This window comes from Rattus norvegicus, chromosome 15 (assembly GCF_036323735.1).
Source record: "Rattus norvegicus strain BN/NHsdMcwi chromosome 15, GRCr8, whole genome shotgun sequence".
Lineage (NCBI taxonomy): Eukaryota > Metazoa > Chordata > Mammalia > Rodentia > Muridae > Rattus > Rattus norvegicus.
In genome coordinates this window covers 4,364,066-4,391,862 of record NC_086033.1, presented here as the reverse complement: position 1 = coordinate 4,391,862, position 27,797 = coordinate 4,364,066, and the positions used below count along the sequence as shown (strand labels likewise).

General features: G+C 45.0%; 1 protein-coding gene across 6 annotated transcripts in view; it reads right to left on the bottom strand.

Annotated features, from left to right (window-relative positions):
* Positions 1–26,641, bottom strand: part of Gng2 (G protein subunit gamma 2) — a 100,839-nt gene extending 74,198 nt beyond the window's left edge. The window contains exons 1-3 of one of the 6 annotated variants that reach the window (XM_039093680.2): positions 26,564–26,641; positions 26,357–26,396; positions 11,017–11,057 (exon numbers count right to left, since the gene is read on the bottom strand). The gene's annotated coding sequence lies outside the window, so the exon portion shown is untranslated. Of the gene's footprint in view, positions 1–11,016; positions 11,058–14,476; positions 14,742–25,980; positions 26,063–26,356; positions 26,456–26,563 lie in introns of those variants that run through there. The other 5 variants (XM_039093681.2, NM_031754.1, NM_001257349.1 and 2 more) reach the window with 5 other exon arrangements.
* Between the last annotated feature and the right edge of the window lie 1,156 nt (positions 26,642–27,797).

Sequence of the window (27,797 nt, the reverse complement as noted above, 5' to 3'; positions counted from 1 at the left end):
CTAACCCAGGTCTATCCTTGGCATTCACTGTGGGCACCGAGAGAACTTGAAGGACTGTGAAAGCAGGTCTGAGAAGAAACACTAGGAAACTCTGGCAGCTTCCTTAAGACCAGATGGCTCACAAGCTCTCGTTTCTTATTTTCCAAATGAGTGGTAATTTCGTTTTTTTTTTTTTTTCAACTCTGCCTAGTTCAGCGTAACATCAAGGAATAGTGCCATCCTGCATTCGTGTCACATTTTACAATTTACAAAGCGCTTTCCTGTCCCTTACCTCAACTGTTGCTTACAATGGCTCAGATACAGTCAGGGCAATTATAACACCAGCTCATGGGTGAGAAAACTGAAGCCCAGAGGTGTCGGTCAGGACTCCTCTAGTAACAACTTAAATTAGATTAGACAAAAAGTGGAAACGTGTTGGCTCGCACTGACTGGATTCTTGGAACCTGGTTGCTACTAGGCATGCTGGAGCTCATTCTGTTCCCTGCATGGTCTCTCTAGTCTTCAACTGTTTCCATTTTCTCTCCTCCTCTTTTCCCTCCTCCCCCTTGCTCCTGACACTCCCCCTGACCCTCTGTGCACCAGACTTCATCTTCTGAATAGACTGAAACAGCCAGGCACAATTCCTACTACCTCAGCACCTGAAAAGATGGGGCCTCCCCCCAACCCACTTGACTTTTGGATGACCCAGAGAAGAACTCTCTGGCCCCTGCTGTTCATGCCAAGTCTCTGAACCGACTGTTGTGGTCCAAGGATGGAGAAGTATGCTTTTATCCATTTGGCTTAAGGTCTCACACCCAGAATTCACTAAGGAAATAAAATGGGGACAGAAGTGGGAAAAAAATGAAAGAAGAGAGCTGGCTCCCCCAGTTTGCATTGCCTTAAGTAACTTGGTGGCAGAATCAGAATGACTGTGTAAACAGGCCTTGAGAATCCACTGTCCCTTCCAGCCAGTCGCTCCAGGATCCAGTGCAGTGTTGCTAACCTCGTCCTCCCGGTCATCACTGTGTTCTGGTTTAAGGCTGGTGATGCTGCAAATAGGAACGGCGCCCACAGGACCGTATATTCGAAAGCTTAGTGAGTATCATTAGAAGGTGTGGGCCTGCTGGGGGGAGTCTGTCACTGGGGGGGGGTGGGCTATGAAATTTCAAAAGCTTGAGCCAGGCTCGGAGGCTCTCTCTCTTCCTTCTTGCGGATCCAGGTGTAGAACTCTCTGCTCCGTCTCCAACGCCACACCTGCCAGCACGCCACCACGCTTCCCCACATGACTATAATGGACTAAACCTTGGACGTGTAAGCCGGCCTCAATCCAAAGTTTTCCTTTGTAAGAGTTACCTTGGCCCTGGTGTCTCTTTGCAGCAGTAGAGCACTGACCAAGACAGGATGAAACTCGGTTTCTGTCCTGATCCTGATCAGCTATGCGACCTCAAGACCATGAGCAAACTATGTAACTCTGGGAACCATAGCTTTCTCTTCTGTAAACAGTCGCTCCGTCACAGGTCACCCAAGGGATACAGGGACACCGTGTACTCCGGGTGATACGAAGATTACAGAAAAGGACAGTAAAGACTGTTCCTTGGTTGCTATGCACGCTGACACTTCTGCTGCCCTCCATGTCCTTGGCCCTCTCCATCAGCCCTGGCAATATTTGAAAGGCACATTTGAAAAATAGATATTGAACAGCACTTCACATTTTTAAAGCTGAGCTTAGAAGAGGAGCTGGGGGGACAGATGGTCATGTACTACTCCGCACACCCACCCCCTCTCTACAGAGTAACTAGGACAGGAAAAGTCTCGAACACATACCAGAAACTGTTCACTTCGGTTGCCTCTGGGCAATGAAGCCGGAAACTGATGGAGGAAGACTCCGTCACTTTTCATCGACTTCCATCTCTAATACTTTAATTTTTAATAATAAAAAGTTAATTGGAATTTTAAATCATGATTATAACCCAAAAGGAACACAGCACCTACCTAGAGGGTATTTGAGATATCAAATGCTTCCAATAAAGTCTTGCTTGCTTACTGATCAAACTTGGCGTTTCTAGTTACCACATATATAGTAGAGTAAAACCAAGTTCGTTAGAGTAAAACCCAGTTTTCATTAATCATGCTGGAAAAAAAAATGCTCGTTTCCACCTACTGAAGATAGATGTCTAAACTTTTACACATCCCCTCCTGAAAAGTGAAACCTACTCCCTATTGTTGAAGACATCACCCACATTGGTCACAGGGCATGGAGAAATCAAGTTGGTACTGACCAGGATGTTTCTCCCTAATGGCTGACTTTCACAGTTCTGGGAGGTGCTCTGAAGGCTGCTTGGGGGATGGACTCATCAATAGTCGTACAAGCTGTGAACCTTGTGACTGCCATAATGGACAACCGATGGGGCAGTTGCCCGTGGGTGCGATCCAATGCTCAGAGACCAAAGAGGGAGAGGAGGCAGAAGGATTCTAAGAGCCGGAAGTAGGACAGGACTGAAGCAAAACTGTCTCCTCGGCATGCCGAGGTAACTGTACTCATGAAGTCATAGCAGCCATGATTGCCTGTGTTAGACCTTCGAAGACCAAGCCAGTCATGGAAGGGGAAGGACTGAGATTCTGTCCCTAACTGAGCTGGATTGCTTCCGGGAGAAGATCAGCTTTCTTTAGGGTGTGGCTCCAGTGAATGGGTTGACACCAAGGACTATTTGACACCATGAACTGGACTAGGTTAGGTGAAGAAGAAGAAGAAGAAGAAGAAGAAGAAGGAGGAGGAGGAGGAGGAGGAGGAGGAGGAGGAGGAGGAGGAGGAGGAGAAGGAGAAGGAGAGAAGGAGAAAAGGAGAAGGAGAAGGAGAAGGAGAAGGAGAAGGGGAAGGGGAAGGAGAAGAGAAGGAGAAGGAGAAGGAGAAGAGAAGAAGAAGAAGAAGAAGAAGAAGAAGAAGAAGAAGAAGAAGAAGAAGAAGAAGAAGAAGAAGAAGAAGAAGAGGAGGAGGAGGAGGAGGAGGAGGAGGAGGAGGAAGAAGAAGAAGAGGAAGAAAAAGAAGAAGAAGACATAAAGGCTGAGGGGCAAGGTAGGTAGGGTAGATCAGGAGGGAGTTAAGGGGAGGAATGGGGGGGTTGGTTGTGATCAAGATGCATTGTGTGAAATTATCAAGGATCAATAGAATTTTAAAAAACATTTTACAGCTTCTTTATTAAAGTAGCGCCTACCATCTTAACTTCAACGATAAAGCACAGAGTATGTGCCCACTGTTAACTGTACCATTTCTCCTCCTGTGCGCACGCTGCCTTATTAACAGGATGCTGGCCTTCTAGGAACCACACCACATTCCAGCCTGGGGATGTGTGTGGTATTTTCAAAGAAAATAAAGGTTATATGGCAGCATATGCCAAAGCTAAAGAAGAGATTTAAATAGTATTTCTTTTAAAAAAATATGATGCAATGGCTACACGCTTTGAATGCTAGGCAGAGACCAAATGCTATATCGGTTGCCTAGTTACGTCTCTGTAGAAAGGTTAAATTGGTTACCTCTAAATCTGGCAGAAATTTCAAGCCCCAAGATTTCGTAATTAAGCCCAATTCGCTCTTGATCCCTTGAAAGAAGTCCCCATCAATTAATGGTCCTTGGGGTGTCTAAGGAGAGAGTTTAATAAAAGGTATTTCTATATATGAAATATGCTATCTTGCTCACATTTCATTAACATTGTCACATCTGGACTTCCTCCATTTTTCCAATTACAGTCTGTACTCCTGGAGAGTGAGAGTTTCCAACCCTGCTGAAGAGAGCTCTATCCCAGCACCAGTGGAAGGAACCCAAGTCACTTTAAATGGCTAAACTTTAAAACTGTGCCCTGTCGTGACAAGCTTTGCCCAGGATAGACCAGTCAATACCCTAGTGACAAAGCTGACACACTTTAACAATGTCCAGTTAGTGTCTAATGACAAGATGTTCCACTTGCCCCCTCATCAGCTCCACGTTTGGTGCCACCATGGCTCTGAAGCTAATGTCTCCTCCAGTAACGAGAGTGCATTACAACGGGTGCAGACTTTCCCAGAGTTTGAAGGCAGGAGGAAGCAACCTTTTCCCCCTTCCAGAACTTTAGTCAGTTTTTAAAAATCAAGGTTTAATGCTTTATCTTCCATTGAAGTGAACAATTGGACAGCATTTAGTAATTACACAAATGTCAGCTCCATGTCCCGCCAGAAGTCTTTTGGATCCCTTATTTACATGTTCTCTCTCTCTCTCTCTCTCCCTCTCTCTCTCTCTCTCTGAAAAGAATAAGAGAACCTTGGTTTAACTTATTGTATAGTTTCTTTCTTTTATGTACAATGTAACTGTCTTCACACACACCAGAAGAGGGCATCGGATCTCATTGCAGATGGCTGTGAGCCACCATGTGGTTGCTGGGAATTGAACTCAGGACCTCTGGAAGAGCAGTCAGTGCTCTAAACCACCGAGCCATCTCTCCAGCCCTGTTGTATAGTTTCGTATAGAACTTGTGTATTTACGAAAATACCAGCAGACGTTGAATTGAAGGTTTGAATATTGTTTTGGCAGTTCATTGTTTCAGTTTTGTTTTTTTTTTTTTTGTTCCTAGACCACAGAGTGACCGATTGTGGTGTGTGCACCCAAAACCCCAGCATTTGGGAGACTACACAATGAAACTGTGCCTCAAAACATGGATGGATGGATGGATGGATGGATGGATGGATGGATGGATGGATGGATTTAGATAGATGATAGATAGATAGATAGATAGATAGATAGATAGATAGATAGATAGATAGATAGATAGATCATAGGTAGACAGGCAGATGTGGTAGACAGAGAGGTAGATAGACAGACAGGCAGACAGAGTGGGGATCAGAAGCCTTAGAAAGAAGAAATTCGCAATATGGTTGAGGAGGAAGTCAAAGCAGTTCATAAGTCTAGGGACAGGTATATGGCTCACCATGTCACGGGGCTTGCAGCAAAGCCCGATGACCTGCATTCAATCCCTAAAACCCAGGTAGGAAGACAGAGCCAGTTCCTGCTAATTGCCCTCTTACTCACACACGGGCATGGCAGTACACATGTGCATACGCCATGGCTCATGTGCACACACGCAAACATACCATGCACTTACCCTCCCACCCTTACACAATGAATAATGAAACAAATAAATCCACAAAGCTGACCAGCATCCCTGTTCAAAAACACAGTTCCCTTGATGATGGCTGACATCAAGTCTTCTGTGAGAATGAGAGGAAGAGAATTCCTTGGATCTCTCAAGCAGCATGATTTGGAAGATAGAAAACGACGGAACACATTTTAAACTATCAATTGGAATTCAACAACAGCAACTCAGAACCCTGCCAACTCTTAAAAGTCCAATTCCTACCTGAGGAAGCCAACATACGGCTCTCTCCAGTACAGCTGCAATCCTCTTTGTTTGGTCCTAATAGTTTAGAGAGATCAAAGCTCCAAATAAAACCCACAGAAGAGCAAGGGGTGCCACCCTGGGATGAGAGCATCTCCCGCTATTAGATTTTGCTACGGATGGCTGAGCAGGTGTCGTTAGCAGATACAACAACATCCAAGTCATTGCCTGCTCTTCCAAAGCCCTATTTCTTCATAAACACTCCATGCTGTTCATCAGTTTTATTATACAAAAGGCAGGATTAAAGCTAAGAGAACTCTGTGGCAGACTTGGGTATTATAACCTCTACACATGCTGACATACTGAAGAAGATTCAGGGAGGTCCCATGGCTACCTCAGTAGCACAGTTCTTAAAGCTTCCATTATCAGAGCCAGCACGCAGGAAGCGGCAACAGCCACTGGGGAACTATCCCGGCAAGCAACCACTTTTAAACGACCTTGTGATTTCACAAACATTGCTGATTCTTCTGCATCCTGGGCGTTTGTTGTTACTGTGTCAAGTCTGTGTGTCTCAAGCTATCCTGATTTGTGCATCGTCTATGAAGGACTGTTTCCAAGACCCCCCAAGAATACCACAATCTGTAGCTGCTCAACTCCCTTATGTCAAATGGCATAATATTTACATATAACCTCTTATACATTTTCTCTCTAAATTACTTGTAATGCCTAACTCATTGTAAATGCTATGAAAACGTTGTTAGGCTGCATAGGTTATGGAACCAGGAAAAAACACCATGCAGATTCACACTACAGGACTGGGTGTGGTTTTTATTGTTTGCTTGTTACTTGCTTTTGAAACAGGATCTCACATGGCCTAGGTTGACCTTGTACACCCTGTGTTGTTGGGGATGATCTTGAATTTCTAATCCCCCTGTCTCCACCTCTCAAGTGCTTCTATCTATTATAGGCTGTGCTTTACACAGTGCTGAGAATCAAACCCAGGGCTTCACGCATTTCAAGCAAGCACTCTACCTACTGACATACATTCCTTACCATCAGAAGCAGGGTTTTAAAACAATGTCTTCCTATTCATGATTGGTTGAATCTGCTGATACAGAGCCCATGCATGCAGAGAACAATCAATGCCGGGTTTTCCAAAGAAGTTCCACTCTCTTCCATTTTCAATTCAAACCCTGGGAGGTGGGGGTGGGGGCCTGCTGGAGCCATTTTCTTCCACCTTTCAAGGTGGCCCACTATGCTTAGGATTCTCCACGTTTTAGTTTGGAAAATCCTGTGTCCTGGGGGAAAAGAAAAACTGTATTCCACCAACTCCACCACTTTTGGGAAAATCAGGACATTTTGATGCTCTACCAATATAGTCCTAGACGGGGTTCAGACCTGAGGGTTGGCATATATAACACTGACAGAAGGGAGACTTGCTACAAAAACAGCTGAAAAACCTAAATTATCCACCCAAACCTTCAAGTTCACAAGTTCAAACAACCAAACAAAAAAAAAAAAACAATATCCATTTTATCCATAGGCCAAGAAATGGTTTCTTACTTTCAGGGATCACATGTAAAGGCAACTGAGACACGCCCAGAAACCGGCTAATAGCCACACTACCTAGAGATGCCGAATAGTATGTCACTCCCCTCCCAGTCTCCACATCTCAGGGTCAAATAATGTGTGATGTGGCAGGCAGACATCCCCGCCTACGATAAAACTCTCGCACTCTTCGATGCTATTCAAAGTCCTGGGAACCGAGGAGCAGCAGACAAGCATTTGGGCTGGAGAAACAGCAAAAGCGGCAACCTTTCCGGGCCACGCCTACAGGACCGCAAAGTCTAGCCAAGAGCAGGGAGGCACTGGATCTCGACCTGTCTGCTTCACTGCCAATCTCTAAGGAAAGCGAAGGTCTCCAGTGCCGGTATAATGATGTGTGACGTGACCCCAACTCTACTATCTGAAGTGTTTCTACTGTTCTCAACAATTGTCTGTTTCCTCGGTGGTAGGCAGAAAAACAGCCTCCAAATATGTCCAAGTCTCCATCCCCTGGAGCCTGGGAACGTGCAACTTGGCCTGAATAAAGGGACTCTGAAGGTGTGGTTAAATCAAGGACCTTCTGACGAGATTAGCCCCGTTCACCTAGATGTGCCCAAACCAAACGGATTTTTTATGGCCAGGAGTCAAACGGTGATGTGCCCGCAGTGCATAGTCACACAGATACGCAGTGTCACAGGCTTTGAAAATTGAGGTAAATGCTAAAAAGGAGATGGATTTTTTCCCCCTTGGACCTCTTAGTACATGGCTCTTAGCCCAAGTGAGATCCCTACAGATCCTATCCCACGGCACTAGAGTATGCATTTGCATGTTTCATGTTTTTTTTTTTTCTTTTTTTCGGAGCTGGGGACCGAACCCAGGGCCTTGCACTTGCTAGGCAAGCGCTCTACCACTGAGCTAAATCCCCAACCCTCATTTGCATGTTTTTAATCTATTCAACTTACAGTAGTTTGTTACCACAGCACCAGAAAACTAGTAATCTCTTAGCACCGTTGGACCGTTGGCCTGTTGGCCTGGTGCCTTAGCAAGATTTTGTTTCAAAGCCTAATTTGACCATTTCTTACCTAGGGTCTAATTTGCTTCTCTGTTTAGACTTTAAAAGAAAAGACTTAGTACTACACCAAATCTACTCAAAGTCCCCGTGAGAGTAGAAAACAGCACCACCTTTTACATGTCTACACTGTTTAGTGTCTTTCTTTGTCTTACTAACCCACGGATGATTGAGGTTAAGGGAACACTGAGTTGCACTGAGACCGATAATTTTGTTCAACTGAAAAATACTTTTCAGGGAGAGCAGAGAAGGCCAACTAACTCCTTTACAGTTGTGTGCAAAAGCGCAGTAGTTCTCAGTGTGTCCCTAAAGTGTTCCAGGGGCCGCAAGGACTAGAGGATGCCACTGCCCTTGACGAGCTCCAAGTACCGAGAGAATGATGAAGCGAACATGTGACGACCTCCACTGAACAACCATGCTCGAACTGATTTGAAATGTTTTCTGTGTTTGAGCACGAAACCCACACAATGTAACAAGAATATCAGAGATGTATAAAACATTCTTAGCTATTAGTAACATCTGAAGGAATATTGGGATGGCCTGGTGCTCCCCAAAAGAGGTTCTTTTTTCTTTTCTTTTCTTTCTTTCGGAGCTGGGGACCGAATCCAGGGCCTTGCTCTACCTTGCGCTTGCTAGGCAAGCGCTCTACCACTGAGCTAAATCCCCAATCCCCCAAGAGAGGTTCTTACATCTAATGATTACAGGGTAGCAGACATTCCACATGGTCTTAAACACACACACACACACACACACACACACACACACACACACACACACACATACACACACACACACACACACACACACACCACCCCTCTTCAAATAAGTTCTCAACTAGAAATCCTCAACCCTACTGCACTTTAGAACGCTGAGAAGCCACAGATATCCAGGCCTCTCCCCTAAGTCTTCTGATTCAACTGGTCTGGTCTGGGTGGTCTCTCTGTAGCTATATGTCTCCATGTTTTTCTGTAAGTCCTGATGGTCAACCCCAACTCCGCCTGCTATAGGCAGACCTGCATGGAGGAACACATCCTGAAATCAGAATTCTAGTCTCTCTTCTTGCATCTGAAGCTTGCTGACTGCTCCCCAGCTCCTCATCCCACAGAGAGGTTTTCAAGTTATTCTAGATGTCTCTTCTCTCCTCACTTAGTCATCAGTTCTGTCCCCTTATTCCTAGACCCAAGTCTTCCCAGTGGCCTGCCTTCCATTCTCCCTTCTGCCTGTAGAATCATCTTTTCCAGGAAAAGTTCTCGTTGTATATTCTCTTCAGCCATGCTTGGCTGGCCTGCTACTGAAGTCCCACCTCTTCAGTCAGCTACTCTCTGGCTACTCCAAGTCTCTGAAGGTTTTCAGACTGCACCATTCCTTTTTGGGTCTGTGCGTATTTCGATATGTGATTCCTTATACCTGAGCTGAATTTTCTCTCCCTTTCAGTCCAAAGACATCTCAACACCACTCAAAGCTGTTCTCCACAGGGCCACCAGGCCAGCGCCCTCCTCCACCTGTTGGTGACTCTTTGCTCACAGCTCACCCGTGGGGCCTCTATTACTTCCCCATGCAACTGGCAGCACTGTGGCCCATGTCGTTTCATCCTCAGGCTCATGTGTCTGGCATTCATTCCTTTGTTCATTCAATTCAACACTTCTATTAAATATATAACAAACGCCAGGCACACTGGCTACGGGTTGGAGGCAAAATTGTTAAGTTGGAACCCACACCTGCTCTCTCTCTCTCTCTCTCTCTCTCTCTCTCTCTCTCTCTCTCTCCCTGAGCTTTTCTTGAAAGGGGTCAGATCACTGGAAGAACATTCACAATCAAACAGAAGAGTTGGGAGTTTTGTTTTGTGTGTGGTCTTTACAATTCCACCATATTAATAGGTTAAGAAAGAAAGCTCCCACCGAGTCTCTAAAACTGTGGTATGCGTCAAATGCTTACCTTTGACTGTTAAGGCTGTATGGTGAATGCCATTTTTTCATTCTGTCAATGTGTCTCTGATAGATAACTTCATTTGACGATCTTAAAGGACCTCATTGTTGTGAGTTGAAAAGAAAAACGACCCTCTTATCCAAAGGAGGGTCTTGGGCCTGCTAACTGCTAAGTATGCATTTGTGGTGTGAAGAAACAAATGGATGACAAATTCTAGAAACCGATTAAGCCAGGCTATGAGGCTTTCTGTTCTAATGGGCATTTGCTATCACCATTAGATGGGAACATAAATAAGTAATGGAAAGTCCAGCCATTGACTTCCAGTGGCCATGTCGTTCAGCCCAACGGAGAAGGGCGAGAAGGCTGAGAGTGAAAAAGCATACCTGAGCTGTGAGTTGATGGTAACTGACACTGGATGATAAGGACCTGGGGACTTCTTGTGACCATTATATCTTTGACATATACTTAAAATTTTTCATAATGAGGTTGGACTTTAATGTAGAGTGAAAAATCCCAAGTCAGTGTCTAATGGGAACTCCACATCTGGGGTAGTTGGGCCTCTCAAGTCTGCAGCCAGTTCTGACGGGCTTTAACTCATCTCCAAAGTTAATTAAGTATCTTCCAGAAGAAACCCACCGGTCCTAAGCTGACCCTTTGTTCTGCTTACTGCTAAGGGAAAAGTCTTGCACCTCTATAACCAATCCATTAAGATCAAGGCTTACTTCTCAAAACTAATTGCTCTGCGGCTCTGTCTTGCACAGGTTATCGTAATGTCTGAAATCCCTTAATCACTTTTGGCACCACAGGGACAACCATTATTAAGGTAACAACTTCAAATGTTCTCCAGCTCATATTTTTCTTTTCGACTCAGTTTTTTTTGTTTTGTTTTGTTTTTTTAAGAAGATAAGGGTAAAAGTGGGCGAAAATCCAATTTTAACTATCACTAAAAAGATCCATGTTTTCTTTAAACCCAGAGCCAGACCAATGTTGTTAAAAACTATAGGTAGCTGTTTTCTGTAAGAACACCAAACCTAAACACTCTAGTCTATAAGACCACTGCGACTTTCGTGGACCCTTCTGGAGTCCTACTTAGGTTCATGACGATCCTAAAAGGAAAGATTTTAGAATTCTTACCTGGTCAGTGTTCAAGGCCGGAGGCTCCCTGGCAGATCAGACTGTTTGAAAGGAAGAAGAAAACATACTTTTAAAAAAGTAAGAAATAGGGTTGGGGATTTAGCTCAGTGGTAGAGCACTTGCCTAGCAAGTCCCCAGCTCCAAAAAAAAGAAAAAGAAAGTAAGAAATAGCAAAAGCTGTAAGAGCTAAGTGAGCGAACGAATGCTTCTGTGGCCGGGGCTAGTGGTAATGGTGGTACACGTCAGAACCTACATTTTGTGAGCTTTCTCTTTTTGAGAAATATACAGAGTACATTCCTATACAAATAAGAATCTTCTGCTTTGTGAAATTCACACACATACAAACAGCAGCAAGCACACACCCAGAGAACACAAAGGACCAAGGACCGCCCCAGCAAAGCAGAACTCTTGGTGGTAGAAACTAAGTACCCTGGGAGTACTTAGTACCTTGTACTTGGTGGCAGAAGCTAAGTACCCTGGGAGTACTTACTTAGTACCTTGTACTTGGTGGCAGAAGCTAAGTACCCTGGGAGTACTTACTTAGTATCTTGTGCTTGGTGGCTGAAGCTAAGTTCCCTGGGAGTACCCAATACCCTGTACTTGGTGGCAGAAGCTAAGTACCTTAACTCTCCTTCTGGTCTAAGCTAATTGGTTCCCACCAAGGCCAAGCAAAGACTGTACTTCCCCTTGCCCTAGTTGCTGTGGTTGTAATGGTCTCTTCAACCTGTAGTCTTTCACAGGTTGTTCTGAGGTCCACAGGCACCTGCACTCTTTGCTACTAAGGCCCCTGTGACCTCAAACTGAGTCAGCCTAATTGTGCTTCCCACCAGAAGGAGCTTCCTCTCTCTTGGAGAACTTGAGAGAACCCACACCAACGCCTTGGAGAGCACCTTCCCATTCCTACTTCCTTTTGGACTCAGAACAAAAAGGTATCTCGCACCAACAGAACCGTGACGGAGGGTGGAAGGCAACTTCACATCGGGTCGTAGGACTAAATGAACACCGGTGTCTCCAGAGATCTCACGCCGGGTGAGACTGGCATGCGTGTTTTAATCTCAGCCCAATCAACTGTATTCTCAGAGTGCTAGAAGGGGGTCACGTGTTTTTAAATGAGCCAAAGTTATTAAAAAAAGAAAATCATTATCTTGTGATTAATGACAGCAGAGGAAAAGAAAACAAGCCAAGGGCAAAAAAAACAACCTATTTTCAGAGAACGAACCCTGGGGATAATAATGACTAAATGGGACTTAGAAAATAAGCCTGAGCTAGGGTACTCTGGGGTGCGGGCTCACACATCATTGCTGATAGCGTAAGTTGGCACAAGGGTCTGGGAAGCAGCTTGGTACTATTCATCAAGGGACTTAGATGTTGTTCTCCATCGTCATTTTAGTGATTCTACTCCTTGACTCCAACAACAGCTGCAAATTATTACCAAGGCGTAAGAAATAGCCCAATTATCAACAATACAACTTCCTACGCAAAGGAAATCCTGCATAGTGAACCAACAACGAGTGTGAGCCTGTTTTTGTTGGGGAGGATGGTTATTGCACATTCAAGGCAAGCCCTCTATCAGGGAGCTTCATCCACAGCCCGGATGCAAGAAATTTAAATGAGGAAAATGCACCTGGTACAGTCAAGAGACACAAACGCAGAATGTGATCTGCTGTGGAATATCAGCTAGCTTCCTAACGTAGAACTTTGCCCATCTCGCAATCCCATTTGAAATTTGGTTCTTCTAGGTCTTAGTTACTTTGCAGTCTGAAAATGTTAATACATGGAAAATGGAAAATTCCAGGAATGAATAATTCATAAGTTTTAAATTATGCCACTCTGATCCCCTCGATCCTGCCCAGGATACAAATCATCCCGTTGTCCAAAGTATCCATACTGTGTATGCTGCCTGCCTCTTCGTCACTTGCTAGGGCCATTTCTCACACGTCTTGTGGCAAAGCATTGCAGTCAGTCATTGATTAAATAGGAGCCTAGCGCTATGTTAAACTATCTTTATCATTTAATGTCCTCTGTTTTGTCCTGCAGGCACAAGACTAGGGTACTTTGAGAAAGACTACACGCCTGTACATGAAGCTCGTTTTCCCAGCCTCCCTTGCTGTTAGGTGTGCAGCCATACCACAGAGTTGGATAGGAGAACTGCGAAGGTAGTTCATGTAAGCTGCGGGCCCACCTCTCTCCCTCTCCCTTCCTGCTGGGTCTTTGTAACAAACCACCTCAGATCACAAGAAGGAAAACCTGGCGGGAGAACCGGGTCCCCGAATGATCTTTAGCTAAAGTCCTTGGTCATTCATCTTTGGGCTGTGGTATTAAAAACAAATAAAGACTTTCTAACTTCCTTCATCCACTGTAAAATTGGGCCCCTGCTACATCAATTACTTGGACCAATAAATAACAAATTACTTGAACTTAATAAATGAGAGCTATCCTTCCTCTCGTTACTCATAATTTATGTTACAATTTCCAAATTTTTAACGCTCCCCAAGAATTACTTTCATGATTAATAAAATATTAAGTCAAGGTCTATTGTTTATGTTTTTAAAATGTATTTATCTTGCATGTTCTTCCTTGTGGGTACGTATGTGAATATGGACACGTATACCACAGTGCTTGTGGGAAAGTCAGAGGACAGCTTGTGAGAGTCGGTTCTCTTTTCAGGTAGTGGTCCAATTCAGGTTGACATTTTTTAGCAGCAAATGCTTTTACCACTCAAGCCATCTTACTGGCCCGGGTCAAGATTTATTGACTAAGGCTAAGAGGGTCAAATCTAGAACAATGTTTGGATAATAATTATTTCTGCTTTTGAGAACAAGATAGATAATGTAGTTTAGAACCAAAAATGTTGTAGAGGGCACAAAATCAAGTGATTTCGCTTTATTTCAATTTTAATAAAACTCCAAATAAAATCTGCCTTAAAGAGGCCTGGTCTAAAGAATAAAAAGTCTTAGCCAATATATAATGATCACACATGTGAGAGGAGGCCCCAGCCTGGTGAAGGTGAATTTTGGAAAGTTCTAGATTGGACTTTTGCTTCCCCTTCAGTGGAACTGAAACTAGTGACTTCTAGAAAATTCTACTAATGTCCGAGGCCCTGGACATCTTGGATGTCCATCAAACAAGCGTGTGCTTTGATTTGGATACCCTTAGGAGCAATGGCAGACTTAGCAGAACTCTTCTAACTTCAGTGGTCCCTTGGAGACCCAATGGTCTGCATTCTAAGATGGTTGCCCAACATAAGGGAGTCAAATCCAGTCCGTAAATGACGAAAAGGTAGCAGGTCCATGTACGAATCGGATCAGAGACTTGAAGCCAGCCTCTGAGTAGCAGAGGGAGAATCATTTAAACCTGCAATAATGATATTCCAGATGTATCTGGTGCCTTTTAGGAGATCATTAAAGCCCTGTGCACAGACACTCAAAATCATTTCATCAGGTTGACCTTAGAGACTTACCTGTAATTATATATTAGCTAAAGAAACCATTTGTCCTTTCCTTCCCCCAGAGAGTGCCAATCAGTCCCTTTCTCCCCTGTGAACTGCAATCCCCAACACTAATAGTGCATTAGTCCCAGAGTCTCTCCACTCCCCTCCAGGACGACTGTGCCAGTATCTGCAAGGGGAACCCTAAACTCTCTCCCACCGTAGACAGGCTGAAGCCTAAAGCCAAAGCTCAGGGTTCAGCTTTTCTTCCCCTTCTTCCCTCTGCGGGAACATAAGCAAGGCAGCTCGGCAGGCCTCATTACCATGGAAACCACAGGCACTATGAGATCATGAGTGTATTTGTTAAAATGACTCACAGGTTGTTCCCCCAGAAGCCCCAGACACACAGCACACAGGTTTCTGGCTGGTTTATAAAATCCATTTATAGGTTTTTGGGTTTTTCTATTTTTCAGCTTTTATTGGCATATTTGTCACTATGAGGAGGGATTCATAAAGTCAATAGGACTTTCTCCTTGGAAATGAAAACACACAGAGAGCGGGGGAGGGAAAGGAAGAAGAAGAAGAAGAAAAGAAGAAGAAGAAGAAGAAGAAGAAGAAGAAGAAGGAGAAGGAGAAGGAGAAGGAGAAGGAGAAGGAGAAGAAGAAGGAGAAGAAGAAAGGAAGAAGAAGAAGAAAGAAGAAGAAGGAGAAGGAGAAGGAGAAGAAAAAAGACAGTAGAAAGAAAATGAGCCAGTTCCCTCTGTTCCAAGATTAATCTATTTATACATCAAGTTTACAATTGTCTATGGGAGGTAATTAATCTCTTCCTCATCTAAATAATTTAAGTATTCCATAAAGCAATTTTAGAGACTCAAGTGAAATAATTAGGCAAAATAAAATATTTATTAAGAAATACCAAACAAAATCACTAAAATCCAGGAGCACAAACTGTTGCAGAAGAATAATTAGAAATCTTAGTATCAACGTTTTTTTAAATGGATGCCGTGGTGACAATTTTGGATTTCTTTAAAAAAAAACACAGAAATATTATAAGAATACGTTTTCATTTTAATCCCAGATGTGGGATGTGTGGCTGCTTCAACCTGTCCCCAGCAGCTGACCATGATTCGCCTCCTGCTCTAGCAGGGGTGTGATTTTGCCAGCTGCAGACGTTTTTCGTGATTGTGTGACATTTGGAATTCTGGGGACTTTTGAGAGGTGTGGTGGGGTTGTTGGTCACAGTTTGTTAAATAGTCGTGTGTAAAGAAGAAACAGCAACAAGAAGAAATTAGATATCCTGATGACAAAGATCAAACTTGCCCCAGGAATCTCAATGCCCCTAACCAGCAGGACGTGGTGTAACAGTAACACCATCCCCTTTCCAACCCCTGACTTATTCAGAATCTCTCCCCTTTCCTCTCTATCCTTTTCTCTCCTATCCAGGGGGTTGAAAGGGTGGAAGGAAAGGGGTAGAGAAGGGCGGAAGCAAGAAGAACCCACAAACTAGCAAAGACCAGCTACAGGATGCCCCAAGTTTAAATATTTTATTTTTTACAATTCAAACATGAAAGAACCCAGACACTTAAAGCAAATGAAAATGACTTCTTTCTATCTAATAAACATCATTTTAATTTTTTTTAAATAAACATCATTTGAGGCCCTGTACAAACTGTGCATCCTTGTCTGTAGCTGGAAGACGGCGATGGGGTTTAGGGAGGTCTGTTCCAGACAGAGCACAGGCCTGGCCTTTTACCTTCTCTTTGAACACTGCACTTCAAACAAGGTGTTCTTGTAGACAGAGCTCTCCTTGCCTGCTGAGCACCACAGGTCTGACTTTGATACTGCTACTGACTCCCTTTAAGAAAGATCTGCTAACCATTTTAGCATACCAATTTCCTCTGTGAGAAATGGAACTAAGCCTTATTTCAAAAGAGCAAAAAAAAAAAAAAAAAAAAAAGAAAAGAAACACAAATTACTGATCTAAACCTAATTATCGTCCCCGCTCAGTAACATTATATAGACAGAAGTGCTACAAAATGGGCATTTAAAAAATCGCTATCTTCAGAATTCTGTACATGCTTCATGCATTAACCCAATAGCCACTCTGATGGTTTTTAAGGGAAAACCAAAGGACTCCCAGTTAGGGCAGACAAGGCTGTATACCAGGATAATGGCCCTTCTATACCCAGAAAAACCTGTCTGTAACTTCAACTCCACAGTCATTACAGGTCAGTACAGAGAGCTCTTCACTTTCAAACCCAAGCTTTGGGGTGCGGCTGCCATTGCTTCCCTCCCTCCACCCTCCCTGCCAATGGCCAGGGAATATGTTCACATACGATTCTTACAACCCTTCGGGTTGGTGGCAATATGAAACCTATGGAATAGCAGGCATATGACAGATGAACACTCTACATCCATCAGACAAGGAGACAGAGGCATAGAAAGTTTTCAGCAACTTCCCCAAGTGATTCTCACTCCACAGTAATCTTGGGTAACCACTCAATTCCTATTCACCCTCTTTATTTTCCTACACTAAATACATTCATAAAGTCTTTTAAAAAGGGGAGGGGAAGGCAAGAGATCAATCAGTTCACTCCAGGGAAACCCTTAAAAATGGCAGTGAATACCCGTATGGGGGAGGGGAGGGAATAGGGGCTTACGGACAGGAAACCAGGAAAGGGAATAACATTTGAAATGTAAGTAAAGAAATATATAAATATATCTAATAAAGAAAAAAATGGCAGTGAAGGTTTCTGTTCCTAATTTTTTAAATATGGTTCGACACAGATCAGATGAACACCCTTCTTAAACAGGGCTCTGTTGGCAAAGCCTAGAAATTAACTTTACTTTCCTGTTTGAGAATGTAAATGTAAGAGTAGGAGGCAGGCACTCCATCATCGACTGCAGAGAAAGCATACTCCCACCATCGCCTGTCTGTTACGATGAGAACACACAGAAACGTGTCACAACACTGAAATCTCACCTCTTCCCTACTGCTGCAGGCCTGCATTGCCCGGAAATACACCACCTGAGGGGAAGGCAGGCGGAGGAGAACAGGCTACCATGCCCACCATGAAGCCCAGCACACACTTCCCTCCAGAGGGGAAGAGTGGAAGCCTGTTGTCTAAGGAACTTGTAATCAGAAATGCCAGAGACCATTCAAGCCTCACTTACAGGCACAGTAATCAACAAAATACATGCTTCAGGAGAAAACAGGCTTCTCATTTAAGTTAGACAAACACTAGTCACGGAGTCCTTGGCCTTTGAGCTCAATACTCAGGCCAGGCTGGATTTATTTAGATCAAATCGATTTGCATGACCAGTCACAGAGGACCAATTTGTGTGTGTGTGCGTCTGTGTGTGTATGTGTCTGTGTTTGTGTGTCTGTGTGTGTCTCTGTGTGTGTGTGTGTGTGTCTCTGTGTGTCTGTGTGTCTGTGTGTGTAGATATGTGTGCGAGTGAATGCATGTTGCTCTCAGAGACGGGGAAACTCTCATTGCTTCAGGGAAACCACAAAGATCAAGCTATGTGATTTGGGGAAGCTATTTAATCCTCCTGAGTCCTGGTACCCTCACTTGCAAAATGGAACTAACAATAGCAGAATATACTGACAGCTGTCCTGGGGCCACTAACTCTTTGTTTTTTGTTAACAGTAGTGGACTTTTCTCTGGGGTTCTATTGATCGTATTTTTCATAGAGGTTGGGCTGCTCCAAGGCCTCTAGAAGGAAACTCCGGAATTAGCCAATCACAGTGGCTCCTTCGGCTCGTGTGAGTCAGGAGGGGGAAGTCAGCTAGAGAGGCCTCTTTTTCTTTCCTTCTTTCTCTCTCCGTTCTTTCACAGTGCTGTGGAGCACATCTGAGGTCTTGTGCATACAGGCCACTGTTCTGTGGTTGAGACACATCTCTAGCCTTTATTTCTTAAGACAGGAGCTGTCTGTCCATGTAACGTCTATGCACTGGACTGCCCTGTGGAGCCCAGGCTACCTTGTACTTGAGAAGTTCCTGCCCATTCCTACCCAGTGCACAGGCTGCTTTTTCAGCTTCTGAAAGGGATACCTGAGTGACGGGTGTCTTGGCTTGTACCTGTAATCCCTGTGGTTAGTAGCCTGGGGCAAGAGGGTTATGAGGTTGTGGCCGGTCTGGGCTACTCGATGAGCTCTAGTATGCTGAGTGAGACACTGTCACGAATAAGCAAACGAACTTCATGAGAAGAACTCAGGCCCTCAGCTGTGCCCGTGGACACTGAGCTACCCCCTGTGTGGACTTTAGCAGCACCGCATACTGACGGGAGCTAGCCCAAGAGCAAATCAGCTGAGGGTGTCAGAGTGGAAAGTCTAAGAGTTCAGCCCCTTAAGGCGCTGCCCAGCTGCTCAGTAACAGACTTGGATCTTGAGAGAAACCTCTATTGTTTCTGTTTAGGCAATGGCTTTTTTTTCCCCCTCACCAGCAGCTCAAAATATTCTGACAGGAAAAAAAAAGTTCATTTCATGTGGCTAATTTAAAGACGAGTCGGAAACTGTAACATAGAAAGTTTAGGGCACACACCAAATGCTTGCAAACGCTGGTTCTCAGCTGGCTTGTTGAAGGTGGGGCTGTTCATCCCTCCTCACAGGAGGAAGTGCTTTTACTCTGGCGGAATGACTCTTCTGTAAGCGGTTTTTGCTTCTTCCCCCCCAAAAATAATTAAGGCCAGAAATCATCGCTTTCTGCTCTTTACTCATCTAAGAGGTGAATATCGTGTGTCTAAGGTTACTTTAAACAATAAAGACAGTGTTTACTTCAGACAACAAGCCCTGTTGAGTTGATTGCAGTGTAGGAAAAAAAATCTATAATTAAATGGAGAAGTCTTCCTGACTGTGCAAATCAATTTGATCTAAATAAAATCTAACCCAGGCCAAATACTCAGTGGAGTAGCCAAGCATTCTGCCTTGGAGCCTGTCTGGGTTGACCGAAAGCCTGCTTCCAGTAGAAGAGAGTCTGTAAGCCATCCTGCCTGTGTGGGAGGAAGGGCACAGTGCCTCTGGGGTTTCACCCCAGCCTTACTTCAGAAAGGTACTTCTACTTTCTGTGTGGAAACACTAGATCCTCATCGTCTCCACCATCACCTATGCAACAGATACAACCACCACCCCTTTTATCTAAGGCAACACACAGTGGCGGCTGATATGTTCTTGTATTATGATTTGTCTTTGCCTGTGGTTTCCAGTCCTGAGTGGCTTTAATGGGGAAAAAAAGCTGGCACCGAGCTTTTACTTTCCTTCAAAGTACCCCTTGCAGCTTCTAATGAGCAGCCAGATCCACAAGCCTCCGGTTTACATGTTTGCTGGGTCTCTCTCAAAACTAGAATTTAAGTTCCAAGAAAAGAAAGAACTGGCCTGTTTTGTTCCGTGGCATCTCAAAGGGCAGGTGGCAGGGGACAGACAGTCATTCCAGACTTGTGGCCAGACTGGCTAACTGAATTGTAATTTCTTTTTCTGTATCTCTCTAGTTGTCACAGTGGTCAGCGACTGCCCAGAGAACAAGTTTTATGTCTGGCTCACTCTGCGTCAAAAATATGGGGTCGCTCGAGCAAGTTCATTGGACATCCTGATGGTAAGCAAATCAGTGTGTGCTCTGATGGAGACAGACAAAAACCCAACGTAGTCGCTCTCCTCAAGGTGCTTGCTGCTGCATTGTTCGAAGGAGAATGCATGTACAAAGTTAACAGGTAAGCCAGAATGAGGCCAGTGCTATGATGTAGGAATGGATAATCAGGGAATTAAAGATACCGTTGCTTATTGGGGAAGTAGCAGAAGGATGTTAACCCCTGATCTGAGCTTTATGGAACAAACAGGATCTAGCTCTTTACAAATGCTGGGCTGTGAAGAGAAATGCAGAAGGGGAAGTAAGGGCATTAATCTAGGGGAAGGACAAACCAGGCGAGCTAGAGACCAAGAGGCCCTGACCAAGAGACTGTTATCACCATAGAAACCAGTAGACAGTATGGGGGTTACTTCCAATCCCTAACGCAATAGCTATTCAGCTTTACTGCCACTCGGGTTGCTTAGTAAGGAAACAATGAAAGGAGAGCGCCAATCGTTAGTAGCCATGGCATCGTAGGGGTGGATTCGAGGTGTGAAAATGCAGTTGGCACCTGAGAGGTTAGGTGCTCTCCTGTGTTTGCTCTGCTTAGAAAGCAGGAAGAGATCAGATATGAGAACTGACCCCCACACACAACAGTGATTCAAACCAAAGGGAAGAGTGTTGAGTTGGGAAGAGGGAAAGAGAAGGGGCAGAAGAACCTGACATTCCACATCGGAGTTAGTGGAGCTGGGCACCATCAACAGGCATGGAGAAAACCAGGGAGCCAGTAGAGGTTACAAAAGTCAAGTGGAGCCGGGCATGGTGGCATGCACCCCTATTCCCAGTACTTGGGACACTGAGGCCCGAGTTCAAGGCTAGCCGAGGCCACACTGTGAGAGCCTATTTCAAACAAAGAAAGAAACAAAGTCAAGGTAAGCTTTGTCGGCAGTAGATTCTGTTTAAGTTATGCGTGTGAGGAAAAACAAAAACAAGGTAGTAAATAGGCAAGGTAAAGTAAGGTAAAAATAAATAAATAAGGTAAAGTAAGGAATGAAACCCTGGGCTGATGAGGTGTTTGCCACCACGCCTGACACCCTGAATTCAGTCCTTAGGATACACATGATAGGAAGAGAACTGACTCCCACAAATGGCCCTCAGACTTCATGTACACTGTGGCATTTGTGCACACACATAAATACACACAGTAAAAAACAGCCGTTAAAAGTGAAGAAACCCATTACGCAGGAAGGAAAATCATTGTCATCGCTTAAATAAGAGAGAACGGAATAAAGTCTGGGTGGAGGGTTTACCCTCGCTTCGAAGGAAAGGCAAAGGAAGGGCAAACACAGACTGAACGTGGCTCTGGTTGGTGCTTGTGCCTTTCCCCCATTCATATGTAGGAACCTAACCCCTCGTGTGGTTGCAGTGGGTTAGAGAGGAGGGGTCTTTGCCTGGGACAGATATCCTTGTAGAAGAGGGCAGCACCAAACACCTATAATCTGCTGGCGCCATGGTCTCCCATCTTCAGGCTCAAAAACTGGGAGAAATTAATTTCTGTTGCTTCTAAACGGCCTCAATTTAATAGTGATCTGTGTGACCTAAGACCCATGAAGACAAACAGAAAACCTGAAGTAATAAGAACTCTCGAGTCCTGTAACACGTTAGAAACAGAGAGGCGTGGCCCAACTGCAAGGAACAAAGCGAGGAGGGGTTGAGGCTGTGCAGACTTTGTTGTGAGTGCATGGGAGAGTGAAAGTGAATGAAGAGGAAGAGGAGGAGGAGGAGGCCAAAGAGAAGGAGGAGAAAGAGAAGAAGAAGAAAAGAGAAAGATGGGGATGGGGGAGGAGAGCTTTCAAGAAACAACCACCTGCTGACAGGGTGGTAAATCCCAAGGAGAAGCCAGCAACCTAATTTCCATGCTCTCTCCTGCCTCAGAGACTAGGCACATGAGAGAGGATCAGGAGAACGCAACTAGGCCAATGGTGCAGTTAAGACACCGACTGGTCTTTCCGTCTTCCCACTAAGCAAGCACAAGTCCTACTGCAAGTACTGCAAGCTAAAAGGCTCCGCCTGCCTTTTCAAGCCTCTGCAGTCAAACTACTTGAAAGAAACAGGCAATCACTCAAAGATAACTGAGCACCCTCTGCTGTTGATTGTGCTGCTTGTGCATGAGTGTGTGAGTGTTTGTATAGGACAGTGTGTGTGTGCATGTGTGTGTGTATGTGTGTGTGTCTGTGTGTGTCTGTGTGTCTCTGTGTGTGTGTATCTGTGTGTCTCTCTGTGTGTATGTCTGTGTGTCTCTGTGTGTATGTCTGTGTGTCTCTCTGTATGTGTCTGTGTGTCTCTCTGTGTTTGTCTGTGTGTGTCTGTGTGTTTCTGTGTGTGTCTATGTGTCTCTCTGTGTGTGTCTGTGTGTTTGTGTCTGTTTATGTGTGTCTATGTGTCTGTGTGTGTCTGTGTGTTTGTGTCTGTGTATGTGTGTCTATGTGTCTCTGTGTGTGTGTCTCTGTGTGTGAGTCTGTGTGTCTCTGTGTGTGTGTCTATGTGTCTCTGTGTGTGTCTGTGCGTCTCTCTGTGTGTGTCTGTACGTGTGTGTCTGTATATGTGTGTCTGTGTCTGTGTGTGTGTGTGTGTGTGCGTGTGTGTGTGTGTGTTTCTGTGCCACAATGTGGTCTCAGGGTTGTTCCTCAGGAACCACCTTTCAAGATAGTCTTTCCACACCCATGTCAAGCATCTCACAATTTCCAGTAACTCCAGTTCCTGAAGATCTGATACCTTTGCCTGTACTCACATTCACACACACATAATTTTAAAAGTCGGAAAGCGTTTGAATGGCCATTTCTTCAACGAAGATGCACCAGTGGCCAAAAGCAAATGAAAGTCGGGAATCATTGGGAAAACGTCAATCACATAAGGTCTGCTCTTGCAAGATGGGGTAGGAAGTGTTATGAGACTCAGTGACCACAGCCAGGAAACCACAAATCCAGTCACAGAGAAATTCCACCCCACCTTAGGGTGGCAATCATCAAAACAAATAAACAAAAAGGATCAACCACAGGCACCGGGGAAGAGGCAGGTAAACTAGAAAGAACTATTGTGCTGGACTGGTGGAAGGTCAGGCTGTGTAGCTGCTATAGGAAACAATATGGTGGCTCCTCAAACACTGAACACAGAGGCCAGGGACTCTCTACACCTATATGGATAGCAGCATTGTTTGTAATCGCCAAAAACTGTTCCAAGTATTCATCAAAGGATGAATGGACAAACAACATGTGGTAGATTTATGTTGTGGAATGTTATTCAATCTAAAAAGGTAAGGAATTCTCAAACGTGTTACAACACAGGTGAACCTTGGAGACAATCTAGAAGATGGACTAAGCTCATCGTGAAACATTGTGTGATTCCGTCGCCATCAGGTTCTTAGTCAAACTCATAAGATTTAGGGCAAAGCGTGATGGTTCTTGATAGAGAATGAGCTACAGAGAAAAGGGGAGTTATCGTTTAATATTTATCAGCCTTCTCTTTTATAAGATGAGAAAGAATTCAGGGGGGTGAACAATGGAAAAATAGCACATTAATTGACTAAACGGAATACTAGGGAACATTAATGTAATTATGCTTAATGCTAGGGAACTACCTGCTTAAAAGTTACCCAAGTGGCGCATTTTTATATGGACATTCTTTTACAATAAAGAAGTCTCCATTCTGAGCGGCAGTGGCAGAGACCAAGACTAAGCTAACTTTTCCTGATGTCACTACAGAGGGACAAAGTGAGCGTCAGCCCCTTTCTATACCCAGCACTCACTTACCCACCACACGCATGAGCAAAGGCCGGGCGGGTCACATAAAACCCTGACTGTGTGCTGTTGTGCTTTCTTCACGAGGGAGAAACGAAGGTGCACACGCTCATGCCCTGAGTCACATAGTAAGAAGCGGCAGTGGGTGGGGTGGGATCCAAAGGCAGGGCGTTTTGCTTCCAAAGTGTGCCTTTGGCCCTCTTCCTCCTTCCTTTCTTTTCCCCACACTGATCTTTTGTGAATAGGTTTTCTGCTTTCAGACTTAAGAGTTGGAGAATCGGACTTAAAAAGTTACTCAGCTAAAGGTATCACTACACACCCATCACATGAGGCCCAGGGCTGGCCATAAAATAATAAGAGTCATGTTTCCATTCAGTCATTGACCATATGTCAGGAAAACACACACGCGCGCGCACGCACACACACACACACACACACACACACACACACACACGCACACACCATTAAAATTTCAGTGTGTGTTGACACCCTCTCCAGCCATCAAATACCCTGAGCAAAAGAATGCCTGTTAGTGTTCTGTATGGCCAGAGCGGTGGGAATAGCCTCCTTCTGCACTGTAGAAGCAAGCACACCCACCCATCTGTTTCTTGCTTAAGAAAGAACTCTGCCCTCATCCTCGAAGATCTGCCGCTGCTCGCTCGCTCGAGCTGGAAATTTAACAATTAAGGAAGTGTTTTCCTGCCGTGCACAAAGCAGGCACCACTTGGCTGCCTCCAGACAGATAGCAGGGGCTCCCTTGACTCTACTATGCCTGCTGGCCAAGGCTTCATCTCCTCACTCTCCCATGAGGCACATGGGAGGGGTAGCACACATTTTCTAGACGTCCCCAAACAAAGCAGGGTGTCGGCGGCATCATCTGCGGAACAGGCTGTAGACAGATGAGTATGAAAGGAAAGTCCTGCCCTCCCTCCGTGTAGTCCAGAGGCCCAGCTTCCTATTTCGTTTAGGGACACACAGCTCAATCACCAGACTCTGAATCTAGTCTCCAGCTAAAAGAATGGTGCTAGGTGTTTCACTCTAGGATGCGATGGGGACATTGGAATCCTGAAACGACTTGCTTTGATTAAATCCAAGAACCCCTTCCCAAGAGCCCAATGCTTTTCAGCAACTCCTACACATGCTCCGGAAAATAAAGATTTATTTCTTCCCTGCCCGTAAAAGCGCCCTGCCTCAGAAAAGAAACCGCTACTCAAATTCTGAGAAGCTAAGCTGATCTCATAAAGGTGACGAAACAAAACAGAATCTCAATTGTGTGGCGTCTCCAACTGACAATAATTTTGTCACAAAAGTGCGTACTTTCTCTATTGGTATATCTGGTTGTTTAAGAAAACTTGTATTTTAAATAATTCATGAGCATTCAAACATGGCATTTTATTGTTTTCATTCTACCACATGAGGTTCTTTCTTTGCTTTGAAAAATTATCTCCTTCTAGCATATATATGCATATGTATATATATATGTAAAATCATTTTAGTCAATGCTCTCTTATGCATAACCACACTTCTGTTGAAGATTTTTTAAAAATCATGCCACTGTTTATTAAACTATTCATCCTACCAAAGAAAGCCCATGATCTCAGCTCAAGCCCGTCAGACCCCTTTACTGCACTTTTACATATGCCATTCATAAACGCGAACCAGTCACCGTCTCACACTCATCAGCATCCAGTGCTTAAGAAAATTTACAGAATAAGAACTGCGTTCTGATTGTATTCCTTCAGTGTACAGCATACACATAGAAGGAAACAAACCGGCTCACTTTGATATTATCTCTGTCTGGAATTAACAATCGCTTTGATCTAGAGACGGGTAAAGTCCATACAGGCATTAAATCCATTCACACACGGGTATCCGATTTTCAGCAAGTTACGGGCAGGCCATGGTCCTTTAAATAAGGATGCAACTTTAGGGTAAGACCTTCTAAGAAACGGTAGCAGCAAAGAGAGGAAGACAAGGGTTCCTTAGAGGAACCGTAGCAGCAAAGAGAGGAAGACAAGGGTTCCTTAGAGGAACCGTATAGTACTGTCCCTCGTTCGCGAAATGCGAGCCTTTGTTGGTTAAAAAAAAAAATCTACTTACAAAAGATCCCAACCTCCTCACAGCCAAACCACAGCCATAATATTGCAAAGAGACGGCCCACCGAAATATATACGTACATGAATGGGCTTAACATCTTTCACTTCTTACAACCCAAAACAAGGATCTGCCACGCTCGGGTGCCCAGACTGCAGCTTCACAGCCCAGCTGACTGCAACTCAGCCCTGCCGGACTGCGGAGCTGGCGAAGCAAACCACTTCTTACATTCAGCTTGTTTTCCTACCACTGAGGGTGGTTCCCCACACCCCGAACAAAATGTGTCACAAATCTGACCATCATTCTGGGAGGAAAAGAAAATTAAATCCCGCCATTAATCATTTCCCCCAAGCCTGAAGCACTATCCCTCGCTTCCCTAAGAAATCCCACCCTAAAACCCACAGGCATGGTCATTTCATTTCAATTCAAAAGGAGCTACATGGAAAACGTGTCCTTTACCTTGCTTGGCTCCGGAGGCTTGGTTAGAGAGCAGCTTCCCCTGGTGGAGCAGATGGGTGGTGAGCTCGGCCCGCCCAGCCTAGCCCAGCCCAGCCCAACCCAGCCCAGCCCAGCCCAGCCCAGCCCAGCTCAGCCTGCGCAGCCCAGCCCAGCCTAGCGCAGCTCAGCCCAGCCCACCCCAGCCCAGCCTTAGTAGGAGTTGCCCACCAGGAGTCGTGGAGTGTCTGTCTGAATAGCAGCCCCTGAAGCCCAAGCTAAGTCCCCACCCAGCTTTGTCTTCAATCATCATTTCTACAGGAAGCGGCGCATCTCCCACTTCCTCCTCTCTTAGTGTCGGGTAGCAAACCAGCTTTCTTGTTTGCTTCTCCCGCCACTTCAAGGCTTCCTCTAAGTGGCTTTGTCTGCTGCTGCTGCTGCTGCTCCTGCTGCTGCTGCTGCTGCTGGTGGTAATTTGGCTCTAATCCCCTCGACCCCTTTGTTCCAGTGCCCCTCCATCCCCAGCTCCCTACTGCATTGTCTCCTCCAAGCCTTTCTCATCTCCCAACAGTGTCCACACAGTGCCTCAGTGGGTCTCCTGGACACCTAAACTGCTTCCTCATTCTGAACTGGAGCTGCTGTTTTTATTGAGCCGGCTGGCCAGCCAGCAGCTCCTGATTTATCGCCTATCTGCATTCCCAGGCAGCTGGCAGCTTCTCGATGCTGAGTTTTTCCTTTGTGGCCAACGTTCCCGAAGCTTCATTCCCCCAAGGTCTCCCTACCACTGAGATTTTATTTAACCCATATGCTTAGAAAATAATGGCCCCACGGGACTTCTTCTGGGACATGGGAGCTAGGCCAAGTCCTGCAATGCTGAGGTAGAAGACATAGCAGTGAGAACAGGCTGAGAAGAGTGTGAATGAAGTGGGTTGGAATGGTCCGAATTCCCAGCCCAGACACAGACTCCCTCCTCTGAGCTGTCATTCCTGCCTGTGAACTTAGACAAATGACTTAAATTTCTACGTGCCTCAGTTTCCGTACTTGCAAAAAGCATACCATATGTTAAAGCGAAAAATCAGAGAACTGAGTAAGACCAGATAGACACTCGGCACTTCAAGCAGTTCCGGGAGCAGAGAAAATCCTCAGTTACGGCTAGCATATAGTGTTTACAAGAGATTGAAACTCAAGTGGCTTGGGCAGTCAATAGCCAGTGGGAGGCCAGTGTTTGTTCCCCTGCCTGCCTCCACAGTTATGTTCACAGCTGAGCCCCGATGCTGTGGTAACAGTTTACCCCAGGCTTGAGTTGTTCTTTCTCTGGATTAAGGAAGCACTTTGGAGGAAGGTACAGTTTAAACACCAGCAGGGAGGTGAGGTGGGAGCCCTTGTTCCTGAAGAGAGGTGATGTGTGGTAGCCTGAGACAGCAGAATCACTTCGTGCTCAAGGCTCCCCTGGGCTATCCAAATG